Source organism: Chenopodium album, chromosome 15 (genome assembly GCF_948465745.1).
Source record: "Chenopodium album chromosome 15, dcCheAlbu1.1, whole genome shotgun sequence".
In the NCBI taxonomy this organism is placed as follows: domain Eukaryota; kingdom Viridiplantae; phylum Streptophyta; class Magnoliopsida; order Caryophyllales; family Amaranthaceae; genus Chenopodium; species Chenopodium album.
The window spans coordinates 17,180,303-17,195,165 of NC_137848.1; the positions used below are offsets into that span (position 1 = coordinate 17,180,303).

Consider the following 14,863-nt stretch of genomic DNA (forward strand, 5'->3'; position numbering starts at 1 on the left):
TTAATCAAGAAAATGATTTGGCTCGATATTAGTCCTCATCTATCATTATCATAATAATGCTGATATTTTGGCACTCAATTGGGAGGCATTAAATTTTTGGCATTTCACATCCATATATAAATTGTCACATAGTACGAGTAATTATATTTTATTGTGCATGTTATCCGTGTAATACTATGCTACAAGTTGCATTTTCAACGTGTACATGATGGATCAACAACTATAATCCCTTCTCCGTTCTCAAATACTCCGTACTTGCAAGTTACAACACTTGCTTTCCTAAAATGTAGTTACACAAAAACAATGAAAAGAGAAACAATATAATAATAATGATTCTCGTGTTAAAATTTCAAAATGTTGTAAGTATTTAAGAACAGTGAGCCAAAAGGCAATATTTAAGAACAAAGAGACTTTACAAACTAGACTAGATTATTAGAGCAAGTTTAGCATCAAGTCTTAAGACTTGGGGTGACATCATCATTTTGAGTATTAAGACTCATGCTTAAGACTTTTCCCATTTTTCTTCTTAAATCTCAAGCAAGTCTCAAGTTGGGTCTTGAAATTTCAAGACTCAACTTAAGACTTGAAATTGGGATCCACCTCACTATTATTTTTATTATTATTATTATTATTATTATTATTATTTTTTATTTTTTATTTTTTATTTTTTATTTTTTTTTATTTTTATATAACACTTTTCTAGATATAATATGTTATATATTTGAGTCTTAGGGCTAAAGTGATAAATTTGTGTAAGTCTTAGTGAGTCTTAACAAGAAGTTGATGACATTATTTTCAATTGGGACCACCAAAAATGATGTCACATTTGTCACATTTAAGTCTTAAGACTTGGGGCTAAACTTGCCCTTAAATAGTAGAACATAATTAGTCTCAACCCATGTTAGCTTTCGGATTAAAGCCCACTTATTTTGTAATTGATGTTTTTTTTTTTTTTTTTTTTTTTTTTTTTTTTTTTTTTTTGGTGAAGATTGATGTATCTAAGTTGTCGTCATAGCATGAATTAAAAGAATATGTTTAGTTCATCTTCGTTTTACTTATATTCAAATTAAGAAAAATAAGCTTTGACATACTTTATCGTTTTATATGCGGGTTGTTTCTCGTAAATATAGATATCTATAATTTCTATGAAAATTACATATTATTAAGATACACATTATTGTGAAACTAACAAGACCCCTTTACACATTATTACAAATCTACCAAGACCCCTTTTCTCGTAAAAAAAAAAAAAGACCCCTTTAATATATTTTTTCCTCATAAATTAGCTTATATATGAAGTCAAAATTTATTAAAATTAGACAATCAGCAGATTATATTAGATTATATAAGTTCAGATCAAATCAAGTGAACAAAACTAAGGTGAAATAAACAAGCATTAAGTACTTCCGTCCCTTAAACATTGTCCCATGATTAAGGTTTTAAAAAGTTGTAACTGTACTCACTAATTTATAAGAAATAAAATAGTGATATAAAATCTTGTTAGATTAATTTTCTACGTCGACTTTGTAAATATTAATTTTTTATAATTATCCCTACACGTAAATAAAATAAATAAATAAAGATATAGTAAACTTTGTTGCCTATATAAATAGTTTTGAGTTGGTCTATCTGTTTATCTAACTACGGCATACAACTATACAAAACGAGAAAAACAATGAAGATAAATTATAAGTTGTCCAATTGCCTATGTTATCTGGTTATCTTGCTGTGTTTTGAAGTAACAATGGCAAGTATGGACCAGAAATTCCCACCACAAAAGCAGGAAACTCAACCAGTAAAACAATATTTGATGAATCCACTTCCTATTTCTTTCGATCCTCATTATATACCTTCCAAAAAGCTTCATGTAAGACTTACATCATTTAATTTAGCTTAGCTTTATTTCTTAATATTACTCTAGGTTTTTTTTATTAATTAATGAAAATTAATTATTTAGGATGTTAATGCAACTACTTTCACAATTTGTTATCTATCTAAACATACAATTCTAAGGGTAATACATAAGTATTGCACTCCTTACATATTTTCTAGTATGATATTAATATAAGGGTGCATGGATGATTAAATTATGTGTCAATAGATTTTATTAATGTTTGATTGCATTTAAAAATTTTATTTCTTACACATTAATTTACTAAACTTAGAATTATTCTCTCAAAAAAAAAAAAAAAAAAAAAAAAAACTTAGAATTATTTGTATCAATTTTTTTAAATTCTCCTTATTACTCATTATACTCGTGTGTTCTAGTAACTATGTATCATCTCTTTAATTATAAGTCCTATGATAACATAATAAATATACCTCAAAACTCAATGGAAGGTTCTTCTTGATAGACTCATATTTTTGCACATTCCTTACACAACGGATTTATTTATTTACTTATTTTGGGAGGGGAACTGGTTTACGATAGTTGAGAGATTAATTTGGGAGGTTAGCTGCTGTGGTTTCTGGTAGGTGGATGGTGGTTTCATGTGGATCGGGTTGGGGTTGTGGGTTGTTATTGGGTCGGTTGGTCAAGGCCGGGGTTGGTCAAGGGTTGGGTTGTTGGGGGCGGTTTTTGCGGTGGGGAGAGTACGTGAGTGACTTGTTTAAATTATTAGAAGAGTAGGTTACTATATTGAATTTATAAATAAAAAATGGAGAAATAATATATGTTTGAAGACATGTTTTGAAAACCGTAAAAGGTTAAGTGGGGCAAAAAATTAGTGATTGAGGGAGTATGCAATAATCGAATGTATGTCACTTGAGATAGTTAAATCCAACAATTAAAATGTGCAATTTACAAAGATACCTTGTAGAATTCCTCAAACTTAATTTGGTGTTGATAATACAAAAGTGAAGATTGTAATTGTTGAACATTATCGTTATTACAGGGAAAGGTGGCATTGGTAACAGGAGGTGATTCAGGAATAGGAAGAGCAGTTTGTTACTATTTTGCACTCGAGGGTGCAACCGTGGCATTCACGTATGTTAAAGGGCCAGAGGATAGAGATGCCGATGATGCTTTGGCTTTGATAAGAAAAGTGGCCAAAGAAAATGATGCAGGTGAGCCCATTGCCATTCCAGCCGAGTTCCGCGGAGGCGAAAAGGAATGCAAGTACGTGGTTGATGAGGTGATTAGCCGCTTTGGGCGCATCGATGTGTTAGTGAATAATGCAGGAGTACAATACTATGCCAAGAGTATTGATGAAATCACAGAGGAACAAGTGAGGAAAACATTTGAAATCAACATCTTCGCCTATATTTTCATGGCAAAGTAAGTATTTTAATATGATATATTTTTATTTAAACATATATATCACGAATCAAATTGTCAAATCATAACTCTTTGTGTGTGTTTTATTGATTTCATTTTTTCAAACAAATCATGGAATAGAAGGGTGGATACCAACAAATTATTAAGGGTTTCTTCGTGGTCATATTTTTTTTTGAAACACTTCGTGGTCATTTTTTGTTTTTTTCTTTTAAAAACAAAAACCAAAAACAAAAAATCGGTTGTCAATTCGTTTTCAAAATTATTATGATTTTGATCAGTTTAACCATTTTTTATTTCATTATATGATATATATCATATGATTTTAAAAAATAAAAACAAAACAACATAAAATTAGGCAATACAATACGAATCCTAACTTATTTAGTTAATGTAGGTAGTACTTAAAAGCTAAAACTTTAAGTTAAACCAAAGCTTAAATCTCATATACATATTTAGTCTTTATTTAGCTATCTGACACCTATCTCACTATTCACCGAGTGTTTGGAATTTCTAAATTATGCAAGTCATGGAAAAAGTCAAAATGTTGGGTAGATGTTTTTGGTCCAAGACGAAAATGTAGAATTATTCAATTCTCTTTGACTTGGGGTATTTTAATTAATTATAATTGATATTTTCTAAGTTTTTTTTAATTGCAACGTTTGAGATTTTGCACTATCCACAAACTTCATTGACCGTCTTTGTGATTTTTAACCTCATTTAGGCATGCGTTGAAGCACATGAAAGAAGGAAGCAGCATAATCAACACAGCTTCAGTTTTGGCATACATAGGTTCACCAACACTAGTTGACTATTCTGCCACCAAAGGAGCCATAGTCAGCTTCACCAGGAGCCTCAGCCGTCAGCTCCTCGACCAACGTATACGAGTGAATGGGGTTGCACCAGGTCCCATTTGGACTCCCTTAGAAGTGGCTTCACTTCCTGTAGATGAGATTGTAACTTTCATATATATATATATATATAGCCTTTAGGGCTACATATAAGCATTAAAAAACTTTTGAAAATTGTTTAAATTTAGAAAATTATGACAAAAACACACTAATTACACTGATCTACGCGTGTTTTCGTCATAAATTCCTAAATTATAAACAATTTTCAAGAGTGTTTTTAATGCTTATATATAGCCCTAAGAGTTATGTGTAGCATTACCCATATAAATATACTTACCCTATTTCTAAATGATGTTACTCGTATCATTTTACTTTTTAGTCTATAATATTTTTAAAAAGTTCTTAACAATTTTAATTTATTTTATTTTAAAAATACCTACATTTTTTTTTTCCTTTTTTCACTCACATTTTTCTTACAGTTAAATTTTTAATTACTATTTTAAATTATTTTAACCAACTTTACCAATATAATCCTCTTTTATACCAATATATTAATGCTCGAACATAGACTCTCTTAGGTCCTAATCTTCATCTTATTTTTGCTAAACTTACTAAACTGAAACTTTAAATTCATTGATTTTTTTTTTCTAAACTGAAATTATTTATATTGAATATTATTTTTGAAATATTAAATGTTGAGATCAAATAGTAACAAAGGAATTACTTTAAGACTATAAACATCAATTTCATGTAATGCCAAAATTATAAAAATAATATTTGTATTTCATAAATTAAAATTTTGATAAATTGTATACAATAATTTGATTGAGAGTTTGTTTTCTATATAGTTAACGATCTTCTAACTTGTTACATGTGGAGATATTGTCAACGGATAATTCAAGTATATCTACCAAACAAAGAAACTTAATAAAGAACAAATTGAAGAATATCAATTTTTTTTGAATGGAATAGAGGGGCTTGATTTCATCAATCAATCAATGTGGGGTTGACAAATATCGCTCTATGATTCACTTGTCTTATATCTGTAATATTCTTCTATATAAAAGACTTAACATATGTTATTCCATGTATTGGTTAGTTTATATTATATTAATTATATTGATTTAAAAATATATTTCAGTTTCTTTGATTGATTCTAAATAATTGATTACATTTTCGGTGTGTAAATTTTTTTTCATAGTATATATATTTATAAATGGGTTATCTTTGTTGATTTAACTTTAACAATATATGTAATCTTTTTTAGGTTTTATTTAATCACTATTTACGATAAATTTAATATTGAATTTCAGATTAATCTTGTATGTGTTTTACCAATGATGTTCTTTGAATTTATCTCTCATGATCTTTGAATTTGGCTCGTATGTTCTTTAATTTAAGTTAATAAGTGATACACATATCTTGAATTGTATCTTTTATTTAGTGCATATGTTCTTTGAAAATATATATATATATATATATATATATATATATATATATAGCCTATGTTCTTTCACTACTAGAAAACAAGCAAATAACGACGAAATTTTTCCTTCAAAACACCTTGTTTTTTGTTGGAAAACCCGTTTCGACATAAATTCCGTCGGAACCAGTTGTCGGAAAACATTTTGTAGGAAAAACGGCCTATTCTGACGGCGGAGATTTCCCGGCCTGAAAAGTCCGTCGGAAATTGTATTCCGCCAGAAAATGCTTTTATAAAAACAAAAAAAAGGCCTCCTATCTTCACCAGCTACCACCCCACACCAGCCCTCCTAACGCGTACCACCAGCCCACACCGGCCACCCACTACCCAACCTCCACACGAACCCCCACCCACGTAACCCTAATCCACCCAAATCCAGATCTACCACCCAAACGAACACAGGTCTACAACCCCAACCTTAACAAATTCGGCCGAACCACACCAAACCACCCCACCACCCACCTAAATCCATCACCGCCGCCACCGAAACAAACAATCTCAACCCAAAAATTAACAAAAAAAAAAGAAAAAAAAATTGAAATCCCAACCCAACCTCCAAAACCTGAACTCCAACAGCCACCACAACCATATATATATTCAAAAAATTCAGATAAAAAAAAAGACACATACCTTAATTCAACCACACAAAACCTTAAAATTGGGTTTACGAGGCTAAATTCAAACATGAAAACTCTAGATCTAGAATTTTATTCATGGTCGAATTTGACTTGAAAAACTGTGTTCATCATAAGGAGAGAGAAAATGCGAAAAAAATCGAAAATTGTTATTAATGTTGATGTCGGTGTCGGTGTTGTTTTTAATGTCGGTCTTGGTGGTGTTGTTGTTGTGGCGATGGTTAGTGTTGGCGGTGGCGGTGGGAGATATAAGGTGGTCGAAAGATGGGAAAAAAGAGGAGAGAAAGAGAAGATGAAAGAGAAGAAGGACGAGAGAGAGAGAGCGGAGAACGAAGAGGAGATAGAATGAGAGGAGAGAGGAGAGAGAAGAGGAAAGACAGAGAAAAGGAGAAGGGGAAAGAGAGGAGAGGCGGAAAAGAGTATAGGGTTTTAGGGTTTTCTAAAGGTGTTCATTTATTTATTTTTTTAAAGAAGGAAAATTTGTCCAGAAGGGACATATATGTTCATTATTTTGTCTGGAAGGACCTTATATGTTTAAAATGGTCTAAAAGGACCTTATAAGTTATTTTTCTTGTTTGGGAGGACCTTGAAGTTGGAATCCGGCAATAATTGATTTTTTTTTTCCGACGTGGACTCACATGACCTTAAAAAATGACCCCATTTTCTTTTTTCCCACGATTTTCCTCCAATATCCTTCTTCTGTCTATTCTAATTCCCAAATGACACAAATCAAATTAAAATAAGGGAATTTGAGGGAAATCATGGAAAAAAAGAAAAGGGTTTATTTTTTAAGGTCGCATGAGAGGTCAACGTCGGAGAAAAAAGTCAATTATTTCCGTATTCCGACCTCAAGATCCCCCCAAACAACAAAATCAACTAATAAGGTCGTTTTAGACCACTTTAAACATATAAGGGCCTTCTAGACAAAATAGTGAACATATATGTCCCTTCTAGACAAATTTTCCTTTTTCAAAAAAATTATATTTCGTCTGAAACTTCCGACGAAATGTTTATCTGTCGAAAAAGGTGATTTCTGACGGAAAAATCAGTCAGAAAGTACAAAAATTCCGACGGAATTGTTACATTCGTCATAAATATCCGACGAAATAAAAATCCGTCGAAAATTTTGACTTTTCCGACGGAATAATGTGCCCGTCGAAATCAGTCCGTTGGAATTTGGCTGTTTTCTTGTAGTGTTTGAATTTCGCCTGTATGTACACATTTAATATTTTGTACTCCCTCCGTGTTTTAATAAGTGTTATATTTACCAAATCCGGCCGTGTTTTAATAAGTGTTACACTTCCTTTTTTGGCAAAAAGCTACACTAAAATATTATATCTCTCTCCTCTCATGGTCTCCACTCAAACCCACTACTACTTTTTTTATTATATCTTTCCTCTCACATTCATTACTTTTCAATAAATAAACTATTAACCCCACTATCTTTCTTTTTATAATTTTTTAATGCTCCAACTACCCTACTTACCTCCTATTTTATTTAAGTCAATTAAATTGCCTAAAACTATGTGCGGGTCAAACCGTAACACTTAAAAAAACACGGAGTGAGTATGTGTTTTAGCGCCATTGTTCTTCGAATTTATCCCTTATACTCTTTGAACTTGACTCGTGCGTATGTTCATTCAATTTCTATTTTGTATGTGTTTTAGCTCTAATGTTCTTTAATTTGAATTTATCCTTGATTGATGTTCTTTGAATTTAACTCGTATGTTCTTTGAGGTAATGAGTGACGCACAAATTCTATTTTTATCATATAACATATTTAAATTAATTTTTGTTTAAATACGAGTATAAAATATCATTTATTAACTATGTATGCTTTTAAATCATGATCATTAAGGTTGACGACGTAATTATTTTGGGATCATGATTTACTATCAAATCTTAAAAACATTTATAATATTAATATTATTTTTTTTAAAAAGGGTTTTTCTACACAGTATACCTAAGGTATTCACTTTCCAAGTTGTGTCCACCCATTTTCAAAATTCCAAGCTGTAACCCCAAGGTACCTTTAGTGTGTACGATGTAACCCTACCGTTAAGTGGCCGTTAGCTCGCTATTGTAGTTAGTTTTATATTTCCTCACCACCAAAACCCAGCCCTCACGACCTACCACCCACCACCCTACCCACCAACACACCCCAGGCCACCCGCCGAACCTCACCAGCGATCCATACCATCACCCATCACAGCCCCACCACCACCCATCACAGGCCCACCATAGTGCACCACCAAAGAAAGTGTTCGAATGCAACGGAGGAATTTAATTCGAATTGAAATTTCGACAAATTGGTTTGAGGCTTTTGTTTCATTGGATTCAAATTGCAAAATTAAGTTTTTAATTGTTGTTTTCATTTTAAAATCAAAGAATTTGGTTCAAAACAATATAAACCCTAATTTTCCCCCCAATTTGATTTTAATTGTTAAATCATCAATTTTGGTTCAATTAGATTGAGATTAAATACACAAAACTTGTTTTAATTGATTTTTCCAATAAAAAGCTGCACGAATTATGGTTTAATTGGTCGAATTTGTTCGACCTTTGCCCAAATTTTTTTGAAAAATGGTCGAAAATCTTGGCATGAAGAGGACTTGAGAGAGGAGAGAGGAGAGAGGAGGGTGTCACGGTGGTGGGTCGAGAAGAAAGGAGCAAAGGCACGGTGGTGTGGCAGTGCAGCTGGATCGGAGTTGCAGCGGTGCGGCTGGAGGTGCATTGGAGGGTACTTGTGAGGGAGGAGAGAGAGGTGTTTGGGTGTTTTGGGTTTTTTTTTTGTTTTTTTTAAATTTATTTATTTTGAGGTTAACAGAAAGGGATTAGGGTAGGGTTATATCGTACAAACTAAAGGTACCCTGGGTTACAATGTGGAATTTTGAAAATGGGTGGACACAACTTGGAAAAGTAAAGATCTTGGTGGTACTATGTAGAAAAACATAATGCACATTATTACATAGGAAAAATTTTCATTAATAATACAACATTTAGACGATTGTTTTTAAACAAGATAACCTTTTAATTATACCTGAATAATACAACCTTTCACAGGTTGTAATTTTAAACAAGTTAAAAAACCTTATAACCTGTTAAACAGGTAGCTCATAACATGTGTCGCCATATAATTTGTCTACATTAATAAATTTTGTTTTTTAAAAAAAATTAACTTTGATTTTTAAAATTACAATTAAAAACTTATTTTTCTCACCTCCCCTCTCATGGCACCACCGTACCACCGCCTCCCCCATAATCAGTCAAAGCTGCACCTCCCCTCTCCTCACTTGCCCAACACCATCAACCTCACCACCAAGAAACCCCCACATTAGCCCATAGCCAGCCGCCCCTGTCAACCACCATTTGAAAACCATCCCCACGCAACCAAGAAGCCATAACGAACCCACCTCATCGGCCATCAAAAAAACCCAAATCGAAACCCACCCCACTTGTAAAAAACCCCAATACAAATCCACCTTACCCATGAAACACCATCGCATTATAAGAAGAAAAAAAAAATTTTGGGTGGGCAATGTCGTGGTGGGGGTGAATTTGGATTGTGCGGCCGTTGAATTTCGGTCTTTGTGGTTGGGTTTTTGGTGAATGAGGAGGGATTTCAAGTGGTCTAGGTAGGGTAAAGTGGTGGCAGGGCAATGGTGATGTTGCGGTGTGGGGGAGTGGTGGTGCGGTGGACATGGTTGAGTAGTGGAGGGAGAACACTGGTGGCCATGGTGGAGGGGAAGGAGAATATTTTTCTTTCCTCTTATTTTTTCTTCATTTAAAAAAATATGATTGAAATAATTTTTAAGCCAATTACACGACAACATATAGCATGGTAACTTATTTATCAGGTTATATCTGGTTATGACTTGTTTAAAATTACAACATCTCAAAGGTTGTATTATTCAAGTATAATCAAAAGGTTGTCTTGTTTAAAAACAATCGCCCAAAGGTTGTATTATTGATGATAATTTTTCCTATTACATATACCCATTATGGTCAATAGAAAAAATTCGTAGAACATATCACAATAAGTGATAACATTATAAGACAATAATAATAAAAATATATTATAAATACAATCAAAGAACATACATAGACATTAAAAATAGCTTATCATTTTATTTTATTTTTTTTACAGGAAGAAAATTATCTTTAATAAATAGCCATACGACATCTACAATAATAATAAAGATTTGTAAACCACATATCTAGATAAAATAATATAACTTTTACAATCAAAATCATAACTATTTTTCATATTGAGCATAGCTCAAACTCCACCGCTTCAAACTTGATGCGAGCAGTGATTTCGATATCTTTACATCTTTCCAAATAGAGACCTTCGCAATCTGCGCTTATATTTTGATCATAGAGTTGATAACAAACCCTAAACCCATATTAATCCAAATCACCTTAAATTATCACTTATTATTAAAACTCTAAAAATAAAATTCTCATCCATAAATGAGAATCAAAATCCTGAAATATTGGGAAAAACCCAAAAAAAAATTAATTGGGACAGACTCTCACAAAATGAAAGAAAAAAGCAAAGCAAAACAAATAACAAAATAGTGAATTAAATAAAAAAAGGGTCGGAAATACTCTATTTTCCGAAGAAATTAATCTATTTCCAGCCTAAACGACAAAAAAAAAAAAAAAATCCCTAAAAGAGATAGGAGAGAGAAGAGAGAAAAGTTAGAAGAGGGAAAATAGTTCAATAATTAATTATATATTTCAAAAAAATATAAATAGTTTCATGTTTTTTGATAATGAAAATTATTATAACACATAAAGAGCATCACAAGAAGTACACATGATCAATCATTAAAAGAATATTATAAGTAATATTTAAAAGAAATGTCTAAAAAAATATGACCGAATTTGGAAATTGAAATTTTGAAAAAGTAATTTTGAATTATTTTTGGTTGAAAATAATATTAGAGAGAGAAATATAAAATTATTATGGAAAGCTGAATTTTTGAAGAAAATTATTTTTGGGAAATGATATTTTTGGAAAAGATTTTTCAATAAATGTGTTGTTTTTTCTGGGCAGTGGCAGAGAGAGTATAAGTCCTGGTAAGGCACGATTTTTAAAAAAAAATTAGTTTAATTTTTTTTATTTTTAAAAAATCACATATTGCTTAGTTGCTCTGCCTTTCTGCTTCATGTAATGCGCTCTACTAGGCTACTACTCTACTGGTAAGCTTTAAATCTTTAATGATTTATTATTTAATGACAAAAAAAAAAAACCAAAAAAAAAGTACTCCAAATGACAAAGTTCAGGTGACATACAATCATATAACTAATATATAAAGCTAAACTTTAAGCCAGATCACGAGACACCGACACTTGGCATTCTAACTTTTCGCCAAGTGTTGCGCCATGTTGGATAGATTTAGATAGACTTTATAAGATAGAAAAGTTAGTTTAAAATTCTATTTGGATAGAATTTTAGGATAAAATTGTTAGTTTAGCTTTTTATTTTTGATAAAATACCAATATTTTAGATGTACAAATTGAATTATAATTTTATTCAAAAAAATTATTAGATTATAATTTTCAAAATTTATCATATAAATTTATTTTTTTTATATCATAATATTTTTTTTGGAGCGAAGGAAGTAGTTCAAAGCGTAAAACATCCATTTATAATATAGACTAATCGGTTAAAATAATATACTTCACAATCTAATAGAATTTTATTACTATGTAGACCTGTCAATTAGGGTCGGGTCATGAGTCATGTCGGATTGAGTCATTTCAGGTTATGAGTCAAGAAATGTTCAACCATTGCCAAAGTTTTGGGTCCGGGTCAACCCAACGTGTTTTGAACATTTATTTTATTTAATTTATTTTTTGCTAATTTTTTTTATATTTTTTTAATGTATTAAATCGAACATTTCCATTAACATTATTATTAGTCATTACATGATTAGTAGATAGCAAATTGTCACAAAATCACATCATTTCCTAACTAATTTTGTATCAATGATATATTTTAAAATTTGATACATAGATTAAAATTTTATCTTAAAATTCAATAAATAATCCGGGTACCGCATGGGGCACAAAACTAGTAATAAATAAAAAAAATCTTTCTCTCTAAAAATACTTCAAATGACCAAGTTCACGTGACATATAATTACAAAAAAAAAAATACCTTTCTCTCTCATTGAGTAGTGATAAGCCACTGCCAGGTATGGGTTCATTGGGCCCATACCGAGGGCAATAATGTAATTTCGCATAGTACTTACCATAATGTAAAAAAGTAGTCTCCCTCCTCTTAATAACAATGTTTAACACTATAATAACTGTTTCAGGGTATTTTGGAATCCCTTGGGATACTGGTCACGATTCGCTGGCAATGAGACTCGAACACCTATAAAAACACGGAACTTCGGTGATCGGAGATCCGCCTCCAACGATCAAGTTAGTGACCGGAAAACGGAGTAAATCTAGAGAGAGAGTAGAGAGAATTTGGAGCTATTTAGTGCTCTATTTAATGTTATGTCACAATCTACCCCTCCCATCATCAATGATTGGGGTATTTATAGGGGTGAGGATTTGTTCCTCTTAGGGTAAGTGACCTAGGATTTAGCGCTCTGATTGGCTGCCTAATTAGGGAAGGACACGTGTCCCTTTGGGCGCGTCGTTTTTGTGGCATTCTAGGATCTTGGGCCTCCTGATGTAAGGAGGCCTTTTGTCATTCTCTTTATTTCAGGTGCTCCTTTGTTCTTAGTACGTGTCATCTTCCTACAGTGATACGTGTCACCTATTGATTGAGCCACGTGTCACCACGGGATTGGACCACGCACTTGGGGTAATTTTTACCCTAAACATTTGCCCCTCAGAGGGGGTGGCTTGTCCCAATCGGGCCGCCTCCTTTGATCTTACTCGTTTGAGTACCTTAAGCGTATTTTGAGCATTTAGAGTTGTTGGTAGGAGTCGGACAAGATCGTCCGTCTACCTTTTTGGGCTGAGCGCCTTGTCCGAATAGTCTGACGCCTTCGAGGAACTTAGCCTGATCGTTAGTCGGACAGAAGGGGCCGAATGGCTTTTAGTTGGCAACCAGCTGTTCTCCATTTTTCCAATTAAGAAAGTGGTTCAACTTCCGAGGCAGATGCTGAGTTCGACGGATAATTATGACGCCCGTTTGAATTCCGTCATAAATGACTTGGCATTTTCAGGGATTCCGTCAAAGGCGATTTTAGGTTAGGATTCTTTGAATGTTAATCGTTTGACATTCTTTAGGCGGGAATAGCATTTTTACCATTTTACCCCCCAAAATTTTGCCTATAAATAGCAAGGGTTTGGCCTCATATTTTTAATTTGCATTTCTAACTTTCTAGAGAGAAGTCAGAGCTTCTAGAGAGAGAAAGTTATCTTTGCTTTGAATCTTCAAGAACTCCACCGTGCACTTCGAGTTTTTCGACAGAGCAATTGAGTTTTCCAGTCAACTTTTCATCCAAGAACTTCTAAGTTATTCAAACTTCTACTCGGACGAAGGTAACCGAATTCTCTTCACTTCCTCTTTAATTTTCTTTTTATTTTTTGCTTAATTTTTTCGAACATCCTTGATCAACACTCGGCCTCGTCCGTTTCTCCTCATGAGGCCGTCTGTTCGCCTGGGACTGAGGAATCTAGAGTGGACGAGGACGAGTCCTCGTCTTTATGGAGTGGGTCCATTTCTAGTGCGTACCAACTCACCCCTACCTATTCTTCTATGTCCCTGCAGCCCAACATGGCGCGTACGAGGCAAACGCACGACCTTCTTGATGCAAGAAATCCAGATGGCAGCTTAGTCCAACCCTTGGCCTCCTATGATCAGAATAACACGGACGTGGAGACCACAACCTCAAACACAAACACAAATACCAGCACTACTATTGATGGTAGTGCGTGCTCGGTGGTCGAGGTGACCATTTCTTTTGAGGAACGCCATAATCAATTAGGCACCCCTACTTCTAGGAGAAGTCTGAATGTACCCCGCGCTTTATTTGCTAACTCAATCCTTGGGTCGGACGAGTTACCAACTTCTTTGCCTCGCTCTTATTCTCGAACGGCCGCAGGTCAATCTGGCCAAAATCAGCCGTAAGCTTTTGTAACGGCTGCTACTCAATCTGCCCGAAATCAGCCACAGTCCTCTGCAGCCGCTCGTGCACAATACCAAAATCAGCCAGGCCCTTCTATGGCTGCCGAGCAAAATCTTCCTCCCCCATTCTCTCAACATATTAGGTCGGCTAGACCTAGAACTGACATTGTAATTGCTGAGCCGACCGACTACCCCCGTAACGTTCCACCCGGAAGTCCCGGTTTTGGGGTCGGAAAGAATGATAAGGGCAAGGCCCCCTTGGCCCCCAAGGACCCTGGATTGGCTGAGCTAAGGCAGAGCTCAGTTGGAGGGAGCTCTGTCGAGGTAGATGAGTTGGAAAGGGTTCTATCCGAAGACTTTGGTTCAGCAAGGGCCCCCGAACCTCTACCGGCCGAACAGCAAGCTGAAAATCCTACCGCCGAGGCTGAGGCGGAAGAGAATGACTTTAACAGCCCCTACGGCTGCATGATTGGGGACGTGGCCTTGGCGTACCTCAATGACAGGTTCGAGGAATGGAAG

General features: G+C 33.8%; 1 pseudogene; it reads left to right on the forward strand.

The window, feature by feature from the left end:
* Positions 1 to 1,744: 1,744 nt before the first annotated feature.
* Positions 1,745 to 3,281, forward strand: LOC145580920 (glucose and ribitol dehydrogenase pseudogene; annotated as a pseudogene).
* Positions 3,282 to 14,863: the final 11,582 nt, after the last annotated feature.